We start from the raw sequence: 22,016 nt of genomic DNA on the forward strand, positions 1-22,016 counted from the left end.
GAGAATCAATACTGAACCATCAGGAGTTATAGACTCAGTACCAAGCTCCACTTACTACGTGCTACTGCCAGCTGCAGCAGAGTCTTCTGCACAGAGTCACTTTATGTACTTGCTCTGCTTTTGTGATGTATAATCTAGGAATCCAGCTAATTGATTCTCCACGACTGATACATTTGGACTCATAGAATTATTTGATCCTTTATAATAATGGTCAGTACCACAATACTCGCAGGGCCTCTGCACACAGCTGCAGTGTCATATCATGTGGGCCACATACAAATATCACTCTCTTTCAAGTTATGTTCAGACACCTCTATGGACAATCACATTTGACTATTTTAACTTTGCCCTTGGTGTGAATCCTTCAGCCCCTTTCCTGAGCAAATTCAGATCAGATGATTTGCAGAATATCATGAGAATTCCATTGGTAAGCGTACCAGTGTGCAGCACACCTCATCTATTTCTGCTCTAAGATCCTTTGACATTTTCAGTGGGCCGACTGAGTCAAAGTCTGGGCCTCTTCCCTTCATTTTAATGAGCACTTTTAAAGGGGACATATTATGCAAAACCAACTTTTTAATCATTTGATTATATCTGGAGGGCCTATCAGCAGGCAAAGTGTGAAAAAAAATGACTCAGTGATGTTTTTGTGGGCTGCCTCAGTAAAAATACAGGAGATAAAGCAGTCTGTTGAGATTTTTCCCCGTTATTGACGTTTTCCCTGTTATTGACAGACCACAGTTTACTTCCTTCTTGACTATCGGAGCTCCGCCATTGTCATTATAAAAGAGCAAGCTAGCGGAGAACAAGCAAGCAGCCCAGCCAGCAGCCTGCAGCCTGCTGCCTGCCAGCCTCAAGCCTGGGCAAAGGCTTCAGCAGACAAACTGTTCAGTCATTGGCTGCACAGCCCAACACAAATCTACATATGTATGAGCCACTGGATTTATTTTTATTTTTGATGACAATGTCCGGCTAGAGTTCCTGAAAGAGGGATTCATACCAACGGTCTGTGGAGAGACGGCAGAGGAAGTAACTGGAAGTATTTTTAAGAATTTATGCTTTTTTTCATTGTTCGTGTAACGCTAGCACATGCTAGCCATTGTTAGCTACAGGAGCCTCAGTGATGCTGACCAGACGTCCCCGATTTCCGGGGACAGTCCCCGTTTTGGGTGACCTGTCCCCAGTCAAAGCTGCCCCCGAAAATGTCCCAGATTTTGACACTGAATGGGGGAAAAATGCGTGCAGACTCAAACACCAGTTATTACGAACTGGCAGTAGACTTGGCTGTGTGTGTGTGTGTGAAGTGATGTAACGTTAAAGTAAGTATGATTGTTTATCTGAACTTGAAGACCTAACGTAACATTATAAAAGTCAGTGAACGTTAACATTAGCATGAGATTACCAGGTGATGACATTGTATGTGGCTCTGTTTTGGAAGAGGGGGAGGTGGAGGACTGCTTTGGTAGCATATGATTTTCCTGTAGGCATAGGGACCTGAGACTCTGTTAAAATAATAAATTAATGAATAATAGTGATAGTTGTGTGTGTGTGTTAGGCTAACTGCTGTATTTTGTGTCGGGCTGGCACCAGACAGTGCTGTGTGGGTAACCAATGACTGTAGTAGTTATAAATGCAGACCATGTGATTAGCTGATGCCCTCAGGCACTGTTTTGTATGTCACTGTTGTTAGTAAAGGTATAACTTGTAGAGTTAGAGAGACAAGTACAGGATAGACTGATAGTAAAGAGTGAAGGAGAGAAGAGGAAAAGAGCAGGAGAATAGTGTGGAAAGGCAGAAATAAGGAAGTAAACAATAGAGTGAAGGAGAGAAGAGGAAGAAGAGTTTTTTATTTCATAATGATAATATTTAATGATGTTTCACCACCGCATTGATAATGTCCCCGATTTTCATTTCAGAAATCTGGTCACCTTATGCTAACGTTTATTGTTAGTTAAATGTTTGTTAAATGTTTGTTAAATGTTTGTTAAATGTTTGTTAAATGTGTGCAAGATGAACATGAAACTTAAAGGTGAAGTTAATGTATTAACCAGCTGGTGCAGATGTCTCCATATTCTCCCCTGCTGATATTGTTATAGAGATTCCCATGAAGTTTATGCCGTGAATTACCAAGCTTGGTGCCGGGGGGGGATTGGCTTTATGTTGGTCTGTATTTTGTTAAACGTGCTCAGTCATTAATATGTTTGTGTCGCTGTTAACCTCCGAGTGAACAAACTGTAGCGCTAACATCAGCTGTTAGCTTGTTGAGCTGCATAGAACAGGGAAGATAACGTCAGTTAGCTTTAATTGTCTTTAACCTGGTAACTTACAAATCTGCTGGGTAGCTCAGTATCTGTTCACCGTTTGAATTAATACAGCTGTGATCAGAAGAAGACACTGTACTTGTACCGTGTATAAATTCAGCAGTGGAGGTCATTAGTTTGGTAGCATTGTAGCTTTGATTAGCACACAGCAGCTCTGTGATGTCACTGTGTTACTATGGTTACTGACTCTGTCAGACTTTATGATGTAATACGAGGGGCAGTGTGATCGTTAAGCCGAAGTTAGAAACTACCAAAATACAGGGAGTGAGTTATAATGATTCTTTTCTGTTTGTGTAGCTAATGTGCTAACCAGCTGGGGCTAGCTGCAATGTTTTCTGTGTGTGTGTGTGTGTGTGTGTGTGTGCGACTGAATATAAATGAACTTGATCAACGTGCACCAGAGTTAACACTAGAGCTACAGTGAGAGAGAAACAGTCAAACTGCAGGGATTCATTAGTTTAGTAATATTGTGTAACTATGATGCTCACTAGTTTTGTGGAGTCAAACACTGCTTTATTATTTTAGATTATAACTGAGGACTACTGTGAGCCACAATGAGCTGTTGTACTGTATTATATTATACTGTATATTATATTATACTGTATATTATATTATACTGTATTATATTATACTGTATATTATATTATACTGTATATTATATTACACTGTATATTATATTATACTGTATTATATTATACTGTATATTATATTATACTGTATATTATATTATACTGTATTATATTATACTGTATATTATATTACACTGTATATTATGTTATACTGTATATTATATTATACTGTATTATATTATACTTATATTATATTATATTATTATATTAATTATATTATATTATATATATTATATTATATTATTATATTATATTTTTATACTGTATATTATGTGCTGCCTTACAAGTAACACTGAATCCTCCATGTTTTACAGGTGACCTGATGAAGCTCAGGTGTTCCTGGACCCATCAGAGGACAGAGACAGCTGCAGCATCAGGACAGTCTGAAGGACATGATCTGCACAGTTTACATTAAAGTTCTAGCTTTGTTACTTACAACATGTGTAACTGGAATATGACTGAAACATAAATAAAGTGTTTTACTTTTAAGAAGAGTTTTGGTCATTTTTAAATTCAGTAATAAGTGTGGTTTATATCAATAACATGTTATTTCAGAGGTTTTATGAAGATTTCCTGGATGTACAAGAGTTGAAAACCTGGTTTGTGTAACATCTATCAATATGAAAATGTTAAACCTGTATTAATGACTGGAAGCAACACAATACATTGCTGTCTCACATTCAAACTTTATGATGTTGGAAGATAATGACAACATATAATAAATGATAGAATATATATATAAATATATATATATAAATACAGTATTTTTAATGGGGTTCAAACATAATTGCAGCTTTCACACATATCTGAAGATTAACTTTGGTAATAATACGTTCAAGTTAAAATATCAGACTATGAAATATGGATACAGTACCGTTAACAGTTGGTTACTTAGCAGTTTTTAAACCACATAAACAATTTACTTTATTAGATGAGTGATTCCTTCAGTTATGTTGACATGTTGTACAGGATAAAGTATTGCAGGTGTAACAGAGTTAAAAATGCACTTTATCAATTCTTATTTCCTTATGTATTTGTCAATTTTATTTATATTATTATATATTATTATATTATATCATTTAATGATTGTTGAATATGTGTGAATTTTATCTTAATGAGTTTTTTTAATTTACCGTTATTTTTATTAATGTTTCCTGCGGAAATCACTTTGCTTTACGTCACCTTTTCTGTACCTCCTAAGCTTCCGTAGCTCCGACTGACCCTCACAGTGCCGCCGTGCATGTTGAGGGTAAGTTGTGTGGAGAAATGCTGCTGCGCTATTTTATTGTTTTCTTTGGAAAATGAACCGTTTATGTTGTACACGCTAATACAATATGGTTACCGTTAATGCTGCTACGTTATCCAGCTGTTTTGTGCTGTTTTGACTGTTAATATAAGTTTTGTAGAAGTTTTCAACTCACTTTCTGGGCGCCATTTGTAACGCAGCAGACCGCCCGTGTCTTGTAAACAAAGTACCACTTCAGACACCGTAGTATCCATTTCTTAGTGTAAACGCTGTTATTTTGCCTGTTTAGGGAACAGAGGTGCAGAAAAGGACCAGAAGGCAATTAATGTGTATTACTGTCTTCTGCAGGTATGTGCTTTTCCTTGCTAAATGTGATAATTTAGTTGTCTCTGTTTAGTCGTTCTTATCCACACACTGTTTAAATTTGCCCACCAGGAGTCACTGTTATCCCTTTTTATATTGTGTCTCATGGTTTTGAGGGACTTGTTGTTTAAAGTTATATGTTTCCTGTATTTAAAAGCTTTTGGCAAGTAATGTGACACTGAGCTGAGTATATACTGTAATATTAAATGAATGTATTTGTATGTAACTTAAGAAAAAAAAGGATGAAACCTGACTGCGCGTGCATGTTGGGGGAACAGAGGTGCAGAAAAGGACCAGAAGGCAATTAATGTGTATTACTGTCTTCTGCAGGTATGTGCTTTTCCTTGCTAAATGTGATAATTTAGTTGTCTCTGTTTAGTCGTTCTTATCCACACACTGTTTAAATTTGCCCACCAGGAGTCACTGTTATCCCTTTTTTATATTGTGTCTCATGGTTTTGAGGAGACTTGTTGTTTAAAGTTATATGTTTCCCTGTCAATTTAAAAAGCTTTTGGCAAGTAATGTGCACACTGAGCTGAGTATATACTGTAATATTAAATGAATGTATTTGTATGTAACTTGAGAAAAAAAAAGGAATGAAACCTGACAGTGCCGCCGTGCATGTTGAGGGGAACAGAGGTGCAGAAAAGGACCAGAAGGCAATTAATGTGTATTACTGTCTTCTGCAGGAGCAAATAAATGCTGGAAAACAAGTCACTGAGTCGTCTCTTTACATGCCCTACCCACATCCGTTACACAGGCATATAATATGTTCAACTTCACTGGGCTGTGTAGACTGTAGGTCACTGCTCACTGCTGTACCTGGAAAGACAAGCATAAAACACAGTGTTGGTTCTCATAGTTAAGGTATAAACACTAACATTATGTGATAGATAGAGGTTTTTATAGCAGTATTTACCTGAGGAAAACGTCACAGAAAGCTGTAATCCTGATTGTTGTTGTTGTTCATTTCTCTGTGATTTCAGGTCAGACTCCCGCTCTAACATGTCCGCTGGTGAAGTTTTGGGTTTAGAAGCAGTTATTGAATTAATATTGACGGTAGAAATGCAGCTAAACTCAGTAGCAGTGAGGAGCTACCTGCCGGGGCCGGAGCGTCATCCGCGTCATAATGCCGACCAATCAGAGCAGACTGGGCTTTTCGGAAGGGGGGCCTTAAAGAGACAGGAGCTAAAACAGATCGATTTAGACAGAGGTGTTCAGCTATAGGCTTTATAAGAAAAATAATGTGTTTTTTGAAGATTAAAACATCTAAACCTATTGCAGTAGAGCCACAAAATACAATTATGAACCTGAAAAGGAGCATAATATGTCTCCTTTAACTCTCTTTCGGCCTGCTCATCTATCTTTATCTGCCCCGATCTTGCTGATCTTGTTACACTTTTCTCATCACGTTCCTTTCTTTATATTGCTGCTACAAACGTAACAACATTATTTTCCATTTCCAGCCTCTGCCTCTAATAGGTAGGTCAATTGTATCAATCTGTATCAAGTATTTATGAAAATGTTTTCAACCTCTCCAGAATTAAGACACTGATGCATGTGCTCCAAATTAATTTTTTTATGCTGGAATGAACAGGTTTACATGCCATTGTATGACCATGACTAAAGGAAAGTGTTTCTAGTTGTTCTGAAGAGAAAAAAAGTTAAAAAGTTAAACTGTCAGATATAGCCCTAAGGCCTGCTACATGCTTCTAACCCCGGGCTCCACAAACATGCGCATGCACCCGCAAACCTCATCAACTGTGTAATCAGGGAAAACACGTGGACAGCAAAGTTTCACTCTGAAGTCGAGGATCTATTTTCAGAAATTCAATTCAATTTTAATTAGTGTGTAATCACCTGGAAATAAGAACTGATGTGTATTTCCTACCTTAGAATGAGATGTTTTACAGTAGTAGTACAGTAGCCCAGAAGGGACAAACCAAACAATTCCTCACAGAGTTTCGCGTCCGCTGTAGATTCACCTATATGCTTGAAAGACTGCGCTGTATTCAAGTGGTTGCAATCTGCAACTTCACCACTAGATGCCTCTGAATCCTACACACTGGTCCTTTAAGCCTAATTTATAGACATGTCCACTAGATGTAATATGATGAGCAAGAAAGTCTGCATGAGGATGCGGTGGAGTGGATGGATGGTTCAGTCAAACACAGGACTTTCACCCAAGAGACCGCTGTTTATGTCCCATTGGAAACCAAGTTACATAGCTATGTTTACTTATGTAAATTACTTAAGTTATGTACCTTACTGTCTTTTCCTAAAACTTAATCAAGTAGTTGTTGTACCTAATCTTAACCAAACACAATGTTTTACAGCTTCACACCCAAAGGATAATTCCAACTAGGATTTTCACTAAACAACGACAAATCATGTCTACTTACCAGCTTTACTGAGAGTTTTCAGCTATATGATGCATTTTGTGTAAAGCATTCCTAAATACTCCACTTGCTTTGGCACATATTACATCTCCCAGAGTTCCTTACCACTCAGACAGGTTTAAGTGCTTGCTGGAAGGAGCTGGGAAAACTGACTTGAAGGAGACCAAAGTACCTTAATGTAACTGTTTAAATGGTTAGGATTCAAGGTTATTATATTAGGATCATTTGAGATGAGCCAGGCATGTGCAGAATTGATCACCGGTGATTTCCACACAATACATGCCAATTAGATATGTGTCCAACTTGATGCCAACTTGCTCTGACGTCGTGCACATGTGGGCAATGATAAACTCACAAGCGAGATCGACGCAGCCACAGCTTTTAAAGCCACGCTCTCCACTGACTGCAAGACCCAGGGCATAATGGAAAACGCCTGGCTCAAACTGTTTTTGTGTTAGTTTTGATCACAAACACCACGATTTCCAAATTAGGGCCTGTGCAGCGAAGGTTTTCTTAACCAAAGTGAATTGCATGCTCTGGTCCTCATGACAGGCGGCACACATGTCAATGGTGGCAAAAGTGGACGTATCATATGGGTCTGGCACAAAAAAAGCCTGTTGGACCCAAACCCAACAGCAAGTCAGCCATTTTGGATATAACGGCCATCTTTGGCAATTTGGACGCGTAATTTTTTAACGAACTACTTCTAGAGAATTGATCGGATCTACAACAAATTTGATCAGCTTACTCTAAACACCATCACAATGAAAAGTTATGAAAAGGGTTAGGGTTAGGGGCGTGTCTGTAGCATGAGAAACTTCAGTGTACACTGTAAAAAAAAACCTTGTTTTTACGGGAAAACGCTGGCAGCTGTGGTTACCAGAGAATTCCTGTAAAAAATACAGCAGCACAGTAGATAACTTTACTGACGAAATATGTAAATTGATTTACAGTGAATGAAATTACATCTGAATCACATTAAAAAACTGTTAATTCTACAAAAAAGTGTGTTCATTTCGCATAACGGTGTTGTATATACATAGACCATTTCCTGTATTTTTTACATGTAATAACTGCTTATTGTGCATCAATAAATTATACAATTAACAGGGAAATATCAAACAAAAAACAAATTTAAACTGGTATATCAACAGTAAAACTTTGCATTTTAAATGGAGCTGTTCTGTATATTATACTGTTAGATTCGAGTTACCCCCGTATAGGTGGTACTGGACCAGCTCTCCGTTATAAAGGGTCCGAGCCTCTTGCCTATATAGTATTACCATATTAGGTTAAAAAGACTATTTAAGCTGGTGGCGAGGAGACACGCCGAGCTTCTAACTGCCTTCGTCCGAACGCCTACCCTCCTCACTCTAGTGCAGCACCTGACCGAATAGCCCTAGAGCCAAGTACCACACTAGTCAGGTTTTCGTTAGCAAGTTAATATTATTTTATCAATATAAACCAGTAGGCTAAGTATTACATTACAAGACTAAAAGAAACACAAGGCATACAAGGATTAGGAGTGAACAGAGTATTAGGTCTACTTTACATATATCAATAGTTTTCATTTCTTTTAGCCTATACTCTACAATAGGCTACAAATAGCCTAAATTCTAAAAACAAGAGGAGGGTTTTCAGGAGGGCTATAAGGGCTGGCTTGAGACCAATGGGGGTGTCGGTGAGAACACAGGGTGTCCAGTACAAGTTCCAAAGTTCAAAAAGGTTTTTATTTTCAAGGGTTGTGATTGAGTAATTGACATGGGCTAATTGGAGATGATTGAACTGAGTGGGAAAATGAATGGGGAGAGAAGGGGCATGGCTCTGGGCTGCAAGGTGAGGAGGGAAACAAAAATCTTCCAAACAAATGTTATTATAATTGTAGCCTATATGAATAGGCCTATAGGCAACTTCTCGGGTCCACGATGACTTTTTTTTTGTAATTACCTCAATTTGCATTGTTTCATCAATCATGTTAAAAGTACAGCAGAAACTTGTAAAGTGACTTACATATTTTTTTGTATTTTTCAAAACAACTGACTAAAACTATAGGTTTTACAATATTTGCATGTCAAATTAACAAAATTGTTTTGTTATGAGTATTAGTGTTTCTCAGTTTTTGTTACCAATATTTGTTGTTTTCACAAATAAATTTGATTATAAGCACGTGTTGTTGTTGTAAATATAACAAAAACATTCTGTTTAATAGTTTACAAAAGTTCACTGTGATTTAAACAAAAAATATGTTTTGGGGTTTACAATACTTTTCTGTAGGGATTTTACATAGTTTTTATGTAAATTTCACGGTCATTTTTTACAGTGTACTTTATCCAATGCGCACCAAAACTCAAACATCATGTTGCCCTGAACACATCTACATGCCAATATTCAGTCATAGTCATAGCGCTACCTACTGGTAACAGGACGTAAGCCTTGTACGGTATCTGACATGCATAGACTGCAAGGGCCGTTCATTGCTGCTTAAAATGTGATTTCAATATTTAACTCTAGATTGTAGCTGTTTCATCGCTAACGTTCAAATGAAGGTTTAATTTGTTAATAAACATATCTTGTGTGGTTGATAATAATAAAGTTTATATATATCCGAATGTGGTCTACAAACTACAGATGACAGCCTACAGATTATCGAACAGGATGCAAACATTTCTGTGACTTTCTATATATTCTTTAAAGGGAAAGTTATAGAATGAAAGTTTGACATAGTTCCCTTTATCCTACTTGTAAAAATTAAATAAAAATGTTTTAATGAGTCATAAAAATAAAAAATAAATACTAATTTGTGTGATGAATTGTTGAGAAAGAATTTAGCAGTCTCACAGCCTGAGGAAAGAAGGTGTCTTTATATCTAGTTGTACAGCACTGGTTGCCACACCTTTAAACAAACTTTTTATGTTAAAGACTTTTTTTTAATTCTGTTAAGTTTAAAGCCTTTATTCTATATAGATATCTATATAATATGTGATATATTTTATATGTACATATAACGGAATGTTTTCAGCTGAAACTTGGATTTTGTGACTTGGAATTGAGTTACCCTGCTGAGTGAAAAAAAAAACCTTCCTGATTAATAACTTTTTACTAGGTATTTTGTTTTTACAGTACATATAAAAAATACAAAATTAAATCACTTAAAATTAATAAAGCTACTTGATCAAGAATATTATTTTTGACTTAAATTAAGTTAGTTTAACCTAAACATTTTGATCAGTTTCAACATTTTTTGCACTTAAATTAACTTATCTGTTTTTACAATGTGTAAATAATAATAATAATTCACTGATTCATTTCAAACTGAAATACCAATCACAAACTGACTCAAACAGGATTTCTGCAGAGACATTGGACTCCTCTCAGTGCTCTGTGGGGCATAGAGACAAGACAGTTAGAGAGCAGGAAGATAAATCAAAGTTACTGAATCATAAGGACCCCGAACACCTGCATCAACACGAGCCGGAGAGCTCCAGAGAACACCCAGCTCTAGATTGTACAATCATTTGGAGCCTATTTGGAACCATTTAGGAAATTTGCATTACACTGGTTTTTAGTGCTTTCCCACAACTTCAAAGTGTCAACACAACTCACAGAACTTGTCTATCACCAGCTAATCCATATTGGCTTTTTTATTTTTTGTCCATGCAGTGCTTGCGTTTTATTCTGTTGCTTTTTGCCAAAATATTCTGCTGATTTTCTCTCTCGCAACACAACGAGAACATGTCACATGTGGTGGTCCACAGGGGACGCTGGTCACATTCATGCTTGAATATATGATAACGGAAAAAACTAAATGTGACCTCTTTGTAAAAAATGAGGCAGGTGAAATGCAAAAAAAAAAAAACAGGCTACTCATAATTATCAGGGGCATTATTTGCCCTCTCATTTTTAATTTCACTGGCATTTTACGGACTTTCAAGGGCAGATTCAATCACCCAAACCACCTTCAGAGTGGGTTAGAGACACATTTGGCTACATTAACAACAAAGTGTAAATGTTATCACTCCAACCCGTATATACTGTCATAACTGCATGGTTCAGAAAAATTTGTTTGTAAAAATGAATCCAAATTATCAGCCAAAATTACAAAGTTGGGATTCGGCAGAGAGGAGTGCCATCCACATTATTTGAAAGGATACTGATGTGCCAATATCTCCTTGAACAAATGGAGCGTGGATGGAGCTGAGGCTGGCTGAATGAAGCCTTGTTACTGTAAAAGGGGTAGCAAACAGGTACCACATGGAAAGAAAACACAATCAGTAGAAGCTGCTAACCTTAAACCAACCAAAGCCACCACAAAACTAGGAAAACAGGGCACACCAAAACAAAGCCAAAACAGCTACACCAAAAAAGAAGCAGCGAGGTAGACTGTGGTTAGTATCATTCTCCACCAGTGAACACAATACAGATCATTAAAAGTTACCTAGCACACTGCTAACCATCTTGGAATGGGAATGGTCTGTGAGAAGAACAGGTGAGAAAAAAATCACAAATTCATCCAAATAATGTATTTGTATTCAAAGCACAACACATATATACAGCCGAGGTATGTAATTAACACGAGAGGTTTGCCAGGAAACAGCCTGTTGAGGGATGAGATTTGAGATTTTAAACAAGGGAACCTTTAGAACACAGAGACAGGAAATAAATGAAGAGGTGGCAAGTGCAGCAGCTCTGCTTTTGTTCTTTCTGACTGCTCGCTGAGATGCATCAGTGCTTGATGGGAGCCATTTATGGGACTGTTAACTTTGTCAGCTAAACAATGACTCCTCCTTAATTGACAGAATCCATTGTGGTTACATCTATCCCTCTCTCTCTCCATCTTTGTTTATGTCTCTCTATCTGTCTCACTCAGTCCCTCCCGCCCCTGCAGGGTGCCGTGTTCCCAACTGTGTGTGAGATCTACCATTAGACTTTGTCAGGAGTGTGTGTGTGTGTGTGTGTGTGTGTGTGTGTGTGTGTGTAGGTATAAATAGATCCTCTTACCAAGCTGAATTGATTAATTGCATGTTGAGGCCCAAAGAGTGGCGTTTTGAGAGGCCACTGCTGGAAGAGAAAAGAGCCATTAGGATTTCACTTTCATGTTCATTGACTCACTTGGGGTGGGTGCAAATCCAACACAAAAGAAAAATCACGGATAAACGTACACATTCGCACACATGCATGCTCACACAATGTAATGGAGATGCCTGGCAACTGCAGCACTGAGAGGTTTGGAGAGAGGAAATAAAAGAGGCCACCTGCCTCAATTAGTTTGAGGATGGAGGGGTAGATGGAGGGAGGCAGTGAGTGTGTGAGGGAGAGATGAAAAGAGAGAGAGAGTGGGTGGAGAGAGGCTGGAGGGAGACAGAGATTGAGTGAGAGAGCTCCAGCGGAACAGAGAGACAGAGGCGGGGGGGGGATGAGGTAAAGGGAGATGTTTGTGGGCGGTAGAGAGCGTACACAGGGAGCGGCTGATTGGGTCTCTTGAAGGCCGATACTGTTGGCTCCAGATTTGGAGCGAAGCCACTGATTTCCAGTAGTGTGATACTCCATGCCATTTTCTTTCCTCTCTGTTATTCGATCTGACTGAGAGCCATGGTGAAAGCGGAAAAAAACCTCATTCACATTCACAGCTAACCTGTTACTTGACCTTGTTTATCAATCAGTGCTTGTTGTTGTTAATGTTTTCCTGAGAACATACAGTATTTCCCTAATGCAGAACACCTGAATATGAATGTAAGGAACATTTTAGCTATGTTGCTATGGCAACAGCAAAGCATGCAGTAGATGCAGTGACCAGCGGCTACTTTAAACTTGCTATATTTTTGTTTCAATTTGTCATTATTTTCGGCTTTATTGCTGAAACCTCAATGAATGATGTCTAGTTGTATTTGATTTAAAATTATTTAAAACTACGTATTTGATTTTTCACCCAGAATTGTTCATATCAACTCCATCAGGAGATTTTGACTATGGCAACAGCATGCAGCCTGCCATCAGAACGCATTCTGCTTCTGAGGGCTGATTATGTATTACAGCTTATTACAGACAGCTATGGCAGGGCCTCACTGATTACTGTACAAAAGCACAACTTCATAACCTTACTCAGTGATTTCGGTGAAACTGGATTATATTTTATAGAGGAAATATGTTCTGGTTTTGCCTCTGATGACCTCCAGCTGCTCAGCTTAAACTCTCTTTGATTTACAGAGTTTCCTGAAGGACAGATAGCTTTAACTACTTGCTAAAGTCACTGACCGCTAGTTAACTGCTGCTAACTGTATCTGCCGTTAGTAGGCACCAGGATCGAACAGTCGGACAGGGAATAACGGTATAGCACCATGGTCATTCACAGAGTTTCCTGATGGAAAGATTGATAAGTAGCAAACCGCTAACTGCAGTTAGCAGCTGTTTCTTTTCATAAGAAGATGAAACCACATTGTCATCACTATCTAGTAGCTGTAGGTCGGACAGAACCAGAGGAATCATACTGGCACTATTGTCCCTGCACAAAAGCAAACCAAGATATTGTAACATAGGACTAGAAAGAGAAAGGGGGACAAAAGAGAGAGAAAGACACACAACTGTGGTTTTGTTGTTAGCACACAAGAGCTACAGGTATTCTGGCTCTGCCTCCTTCAGATGGTTTGCTTTTTAATAACTGCCAGTTTGACTCTGCTGCAGACTCCCTACTGGGCGAGCTATATTCAAAATTATACACCTATACACCTGCTCCTCCTCTTTTTCACACACACACATACACACACAGATTAAAGCAGTTAAGTGACAGCACTGTGTTACAGAGAGGCAGCGAGGGAGTTAAAGTAAGAAGATAGAGAGATGGAGGGTAGGATCCAATGTCGGGGGGGGGGGCTTTTCTTTTCTTTGTTTGCTTACTTGCTTCTATCCTTGTGAGAACCAGTTTGAGCTGGAGACTCTCACAATGAGGACATTTTGCCAGTTCTCATTTTTTGGTGGGTCAAATGCGGGATTAAGTCTGTGGTTGTTTGTAGACAGCGGAGCTGTACATATGAGGCCTTGTCTCCTTCCCTTCAGAAGAAGCCATTTGCTGCCATTCACAGGAAAAACAGCTTCTACAGGGAGAACATCCATTGCAGTAAACAAGCACCGACATTTCTTTTGTCAAACTTTCTGTTTAATTCTGCCTTCATTGTGTCAGAGTTAAGTTTTCCATATCAGCGCACACATTCAGGGACTTCTCATTAGACCACAGAACATCCCAGGCTCTTTGATGAGTAAAGCCAGAGGGAGTGCAGTTTACAATGTAACTATTTAAAAATGTAGTGTGCAAGTGAGTGTGCTACAAAATGGTTTGGGAAATGTAAACTACATAGACATAACTCTAATACGTTACACTTCCACTCGCATCAGTGCTCATTTAGGGACATACAATATTGTTCATCAGCCTAACAGTGGCCCAACCCAACAGACGCATGCAACGATTGCTTATTTTGTCCTGTGTGGTCGTAACAATTTCCATCTGGTTGTCTGTGGCCGACAGAATCTGGCATGTGGAACGGTGAAGTCAGTTTCTGGCACAACCTCCCAAATCACCTCTGTGGGTCATGAAAGTCATGAAAGACGAGCTATGATTGGTCAGGGTGCAATGTCTATGCCATGTCTTCCTTACCATGCGAGACGGTACAAAATCAAGAGGTCATGTGAGAAGGCTTCAATCTATTTGTGGCTGAACTACAGTGATACTGGACAAATCAGCTTCCTTTGAGAAAGTACTGGCAGCCAGCAGGGCTGGTTAAAAAAACACAAGGTTGGTTAAATAACAGTGGTGGCTTCCATAGAGATTAGCGTAGATGCTGCTTGCATCAATTATATCAGAACTGGAGGGTATTTCTTCAAAGAACAGCACTGAAGGCTTTTCTCAATGGAAAAGATCTTCTCACTCTTCTTTCATCTGGCTTGGTAGAGTTTGACTATGTTAAATGGTTTGTTGATCTGATTGGTTGAAGTTGGATGGTGATAGATGGATGGTTCATCCAATCACCTGCCCAGAATTTTCTGAAAATGCCTTCTCTTTTCCAAACATTTTCCAGTGACAACCTTCCAGATGGTTCTGTGTAACAGTCCCTCTGGGGCAGTCAGGTAATGCCTGTCTGTCAAGTCCTGGCAAGTATTTATGACTCTATGATGAGCTACTGGATGGTACTCATCTTTAAAGGCAAAGCCTGCATCAATCAAACTTTTTACAGTTGATTCTTGGTGCCTTCAACTGGAAGAAAATGACACATTTTTCTATTGTTTTGTAGAAGTTAGCATCAGTAGCCATAGCCACACTGACTAGATAAGAGGCCTTTCGCCATGTGATTTGTACTGTAATTGGCACAGTAGTTGGACCATGGCTGACAACGTTTGCACAGTTAACAGTCCACAAAAACAAAGTCTGCATTTAAAGTACAGTTCAAGTCCCCAGAAATCTTGCTCTGTCCATTATATTGTTGTTTTGAGAACTGACTTGTGTGAATGTATCCCAGCATACATTGCATATCAATTGAGTTCTGTAGAATTTTATCAAATCCAAATCCAGAATCTTTTTGAATGGTAAATGGTGAATGGACTGCACTTATATAGTGCCTTTGTACTCTAATGACCACTCAAAGCCCTTTATACATATCACATTCACCCACATCCAGAGGCTGCCACGCAAGGCGCTCATCAGAAATGGTTACTAAATCTAAAGGATGGAATTTTTCTGTATTATTTGCTAATAAAAATGAGCAAGAGGTAAATAGTTTAATACAGGCTTGTATCCATGTCGCGTTGTTCAGTTGTTCTCATTGAGAAGAGAGCATATACCTACACATCCAGAAAAAGCACAGCACCTAGCGTCTTTTTTCAGAAAACTTTTTGTACAGCCACTACACAACAATGACCTCTCATCACAAAATGTCCCGCCAAAGTTCCTAAACACAAGAATCAAGTGAATAAAGGTGATTAAATGTTTTCAACAGAAGGTCCCCACAAATACTGTAAGAGAAAAGTATTTGTGTGTGTGTGTGTGTGTGTGTGTGTGTGTGTTTCTTGTCCAACTCTTTCTAGTGTCAGTCCTATTAATGGGCCAGAGGGTTTAAGGGTTAGGGGAGAGTTGAGACGCCCGGATCAAGCAATCAAGACTGGGCAAGAGTGAAACACAGGCCTCCTGTTCTCTGCTGCACAGCTGGTCAATGGGCTCTGGGAATTGGAGTTGATTTACACAAACACACACACACACACACACACACACACACACACACACACAGTGGGGGCTTTGGTCACAAGCCTAATTCACACAGGGACATGGACTCTGCGTCCCTATCTCTAACTGAGACATATTACCCTTTGTTCCACAACTTAAAGATGCCATAGCATATACACCCACTGACCTCAGGAGCCTCCAGCTATCTGCAGCAGTTCCCAAACCCCAGGAATAAGTTGGGTCTTTAAGGGTGTTCCAGGGGCCCTTGAGAGGGATCCAAAGAGGCTACAGCTAAAACAGTTAATTTAATTTCACAGAAATATAATTCATGAGGACTAATCACAAATTAGAGAAAAACTGAAACTGACTATTGTAGTCTAGGATGTATTATCACCTTTTCCACTGGTCCATGTTTATTTGTTGGTTTGATTTACATTTTGAGACTGATGTAGGCCATACTCTGTATGCTTTCATTTCCCTTATGCTAAACGTGAGCTCCTTAATGAGTAATTTACCAAGAAGAAAATTGACGCCCCATGGTGGAAGTAATTATTATGCAGACAGTAGAACGATATTATTAGAAACGAGGATTATACTTCATACTTGGTGAATTGGCATGGACGAGGGCCCTTCAAATGAAACTGGAATGAGGGGAATTAATCACTGAGAAGTGTCTGAGCTTAATATCAATTATCAGAAATTAAATGTTTCAATTTATGCATCAGACCCAATTTAGGCCCATTTCAGCACTGGCTTCTCTGCAGTTGTCACTGTCAAAATTAGTGCGATCTTTGGTATTATCATCGATGTTACCACCATCATCATCACTGGCACCATCTTTCTACACCACGTTCATCATTGTCATCCTTGTGTAGGACCTTGCCTCTTGCTAATAGTCAAATTTCAGATAGCCAACTCACGTTTGAAATGTTTATTACAGCAGTATAGCATAGTTCAATTTTGGCGTCTAGACTCCGACCTCATCACTCCCCGCAGATATGTTACATAGAGATATTGGGGAGTGATGCACAAATACCTTAACCCTCAGTCGGAGCCTACAGGTGGATGCTGGGGTGGTGGTGGGGCTTACAGAGCAGCAGCAGCAGCAATACGGCTGCAGGGCAACAGCAACAGAGCAGAGGGACAGCTGGGAAATTATGCAGTTTAAATAGACCGCCAGATTGGAAGGGAGCGCTTGGTTAGTGATTATGGAATAAGGCATGTCATGTGTGTAATCAGCGCAGCTCGAGTTGACTGCCTGAACTAGCTCGCAGGCTTCGCTCCATTAGTGTTAGTAATTCCTTGTGATTCTGATTTCATATTGATGATAATTCATTCGAGTCTCTGTGATTATTACTATCACTGTAATTATCATTATAATCCTCTTCGAGATATTTGGCAGATGATTTTGGGGACTCATAAACAGCATTGTTTGTCATTACACTGAACTGCATAAATTAAATCTGATCCTGGGAGCTTTTTAAACAGCCAGCACTGTAAATCTATAACTTGACCATTTCCATGCCCCGAATATACCAGAAAATGTAAAAGATTTCCTGTTTCCTGCAATTGTATATTTTATACTTTTTCACAGCAGCCATGAAATTTTGACATGAAATAAGGTAAACACAAGTGTTATTAATGATATAATTTATAATGTTGTTTTATTTAGTGTTTAGTTTAGAACCTTAATTACTATGATTGGTAACACCTGAGTTTATCCTACCATTTCAAGTGAAAATGGCTACTGTGAAAAAGGTCTACTGAATAATCTTGATGTTATCTTTAAGTCAGAGTAAATCAGGTTTTACAGCAAAAAAATAATTCTGTAGAAATTAGATTTTCGAGACGATGCACCTTCCCAGTATTTGCTTGTGGTGCTAAAGTTTCACTGTTAAATATCCAGGATGAATACCCAAAGGCAAAAAAGGTTGGACACAAAGGTTTTTCTAGGAGGCTGACATGTCTCAATTTCAGCAATTAATTATACATATACAGTACATATTGTCACAATGAATCACAACCTGTATAACAAGTATAAATTACTGTATTAGTATAATTTTATAACATGTTGGTATAATATTAATATATGAATTGTATAATGTTAGTATATAAATATATCATTCCCTACAGTATAATAGTATACTATAAAGGCTACCACTAGTATAATATTAATTCTAGTTGGACAATACAGCAGTTTCAGAAATATACAACAAACATTTATCTTCTTTTTAGGTTTTGGTCCTTCATTGAGAAAACTGTGTAAAAAGTGACATTCACAAGCACACACACATGTTTCAGCAAAAGGCACCAGATATAGTTAAATATCTAGCTAGCAAAACCTAATCCTTCCTTTTCTTATCTCTATTATCTTCTGTCTCACGGCTTCAGACTAACAATTTAACTTTATTGAAGATCTTTAGGGGAGGATGTGGGCTGCTGCCTAATGATGGTGGGCTGACAGGGCATCTCCCTTGCTCTTCTTTTTGTATAATGGATGCTCAAGCAGCCCACAGAGCAGATGACCCATTCTGAGTAGCCCAAGCCTTCTGGCATTTACCCAAATTCCAGATGACTGATGCTTCACTGTCAAAAAATCTATCATAAGTAGTGAAAGCGTTATGAAGATTCAAGAGATTTTTTAGTATTTTATTTTTTGCAAACAAGATTACGTTTGATTAAAAATAGAAGATGAACTTTAAGAAATAAATCATTAGGTAACTTAAATCAATCATCAATCATAAATTATTACAACTTAAAAAGTAAAACTAGAGATTTCCTTCCTTTTTTCCAAATGGTTTGGGCAACCATAAAACACCCAGTATTACTATTTACACTTCTCTTATCATGATTATTGTTTCTTTGTTTCATGAATATTCCATCTTTATCTGTAGCATGAATTAACATTTTCCTCTCCTTCTTTTCCTCTCCAGCAGCTGAAATTCCAGATTCATAGAAATGTACAATTTACATAGAATTTTATGATGACAAATGTACAACACACATTTACCATATAAATGCATTATTATGATATATTTGCTAATGATCTTCTCAGATGCTTTTAAATATAATGTAGATATTAATTATGTAAGATGGAAGTATATTGATCCAAATAGATGGTTGACTGAATTTCAATGAATATTGATTATGGGAAATCTGGCAATACAGAAGATGAAAGTCCTGAGAGTGTCTTGTGGAATATGACAAAGAAATTTTGAAAGTGGTAGGTTATATGTTGATATTAAAAATGAATACTTTGTATTTTCTGAAGTTAGCACCAGAGGAGTCCCATCTTTTAGCATAGTGGTTCCTTGGTTCCTTGAGGGACCAGGTTGGCATAGCTAATCATTGTCAAAACTTTATTTTGGATTAGTAAAATCTTGCATTAACAAAATTAGTGGGGCATGTGTATTACAATACTCAATATGAAGACAAACTAAGCTGTAATAAAAAGTTAAAATTGAGCAGTGATTTTATCAATAAACTCTATTTAAGATACCAACCGACTTAATAGACTTTTTTGTAATGCGCAACCTCAGTTGCACTTTGTGTTAACTGCTAATTAGCATTTATTGGCATACTAGCCCACTAAACTAAGATGATGAGAATGAACATATCTGCTAAACATCTTTTTTTACGGTTTTAACCAATCCCAATTTGAGATGGCAGGGTTTTATTTTCTCTGTGCATTTTTTATTGTATTGTATTATATTGAACTGTATTTTATTGTGTACACATTGAGCTCTGTGTGTTGTACTAAGAAAGATGTAAATTTGATGAGTGAACTGTTGCAGGGTTTCCACTGCTGCAGTTGGCAGTCCTCTGTGTTGGGAAGCAGCAGGCTCTCATGTTGCCATGAAACATTTATTCAGATTAAATTCACGTCTCTTGTCGGTTCATCAGCCCCCTGATTTGGTTCATTCACTTTCCCATCCATCTGTCCGTCCACTGGACTGCATTTTCATCACATCATTACATATGACACAGCACCTCTTCCACCGTACCACCACTGCTATTACTACCATTTTCCTCCATCACATTCAATCATATTCCATTACATCCCATTGCTGACCCTGTGTAGCCGAGTTCCACTTTCCTCTTCTTGCCAGCTGAAATGCCACCCATGGTCCCCCTGTGGGTGCATTATCCCTCCAAGAATAGGACACACAGCTGTTGGCACAGACTCTACATCGTTTTGAATATGTCTCTCTATCTGTCCCTCTTACCTTTCCTACATCCCATTTTTTTCAGTGAGCTGTGGGACACCATATTGTGCTGCATCATAACGATGACGGATATGTTATCAGGTCATCAGATTTGGTTTGTTCCTGAGAGATGAGACCCACAAGAAAGAGGGGGAGGACACACACAAACACAGCCTCCACAATAAGCTCCTGCTGCTGGACTGCTACTGCATTTGTGTGTGTCTGGAAACAAGCATACATTCAGACAATGCAGTATTTAGTAAAATGTATCTGCTGTTCTTCATGACATCATGTCAGAGAGATGGGTAAAACATTTAAAGCCCTGACATGCGCGCATATACACACGCATTTCCCTCAACGTCCTCTCGCATGGCACTTTCAGAGCATACATAATCAAGGATGACTTGACATTGCTTGGAGGAGTAGTGTGCATGTATGCTTGTGTGTGACTTTTCAAGAGAGACACAATTTGAGGAGGGCAGAACAACATACCGATCCTAAAGATCCTAAAAAGTAAGTAGCCCTTAAATACATTCTTCATGTCTTAAGGAGTGTGGGACTATAATACCGGCGGGATAAATGACTCTTGCGCCCGATGCAAATCTAAAATGGGTTGGTCTGAAGTAGCTACATTACTCATAGGTGTAGTTTGGGTGTAACGTGCAATAAACCAATCAGAGCGTCATCTCACATTCCCTTTAAAAGCAGGCGCGCTTGTTCCATGGCGGATTGCTATTATAATGGCAGATTTGCCAGGCGCACGCCAGGAGCGGTTCACAGCCGAGGAGACCAACGTTCTCGTCAGGGCCGCAAAAGACCGAGAAGTGGCATTGTATGGGGATGGGAGAAACCCACCCAAATTAGCTTTGGTTAAACAGGCATGGGAGGAAATTGCCACAATTGTTTCTACGGCTGGCATCCCAGGACATTGCACCAGTGCCGCAAGCACTACAACGACATCAGAAGACGGGGGAAGTCCAAGCTTGCTGGCAACAATCGGACACGCCGTATAAATGGAGGTGGATCTGCCTCTACTCAGGACCTGACGCCAGCATTTCGGGGCTTGGAAATCGGCACCCAACCCAATACACTAGCTGTCCAACCCCAAGGTACACTTACAAATCAAGTTCACATACATAGAGATTTCTCATGAAAATCTCTTTAATCATTATTGACATGAAATAAATGTAACGCAGCTTCGCAGGAAGAAGACCCTGGCCTTGGGAGCAGTGCGCACAGGCCAGCTGAGGAGGGAGCAGTGCAAACACCAAGGTGCAGAGGATCCAGACCCACTACACGCCAGGGCAGTGTCGTCAGACCGGAGGACCACCCGTTCCTGCAGGTCCAGCAAACCGGGTTTGACATGCTGGAGCGGGAGCTGTCTGGGATGCAACAAAGTATTAATGCCCGTCTTGACCGGGTGGCAATGTTGCTGCGGCCTCTCAGGCAGCAGATAGGTTACAGCTGCATTAAAAAAGTGTCAGGAAGAATAGGGGTTTGGTACTTCCTCAGTTGGGGAAGAAGAGGGACAGGAGGGGGGACTATAGGGTTTAGTTTGATTTTATTTTTCATTTCCATGTATACATCTATATTCAATGTACAAGAGATGGAAGTGTATCTCCTAGATGAGACAGCGGCCAGCTGCTCT

The 22,016-nt window shown here is 39.0% G+C and overlaps 1 long non-coding RNA gene across 1 annotated transcript; it reads left to right on the forward strand.

Moving 5' to 3' along the window:
• The first annotated feature begins 4,210 nt into the window (after positions 1 to 4,210).
• LOC127375286 (uncharacterized) lies at positions 4,211 to 5,272 on the forward strand. The gene is made up of 2 exons (XR_007887357.1): positions 4,211 to 4,494; positions 5,199 to 5,272. It is a non-coding gene; the product is annotated as an uncharacterized LOC127375286 (long non-coding RNA).
• Positions 5,273 to 22,016: the final 16,744 nt, after the last annotated feature.

This window comes from Dicentrarchus labrax, unplaced genomic scaffold (genome assembly GCF_905237075.1).
Source record: "Dicentrarchus labrax unplaced genomic scaffold, dlabrax2021, whole genome shotgun sequence".
In the NCBI taxonomy this organism is placed as follows: Eukaryota; Metazoa; Chordata; class Actinopteri; family Moronidae; genus Dicentrarchus; species Dicentrarchus labrax.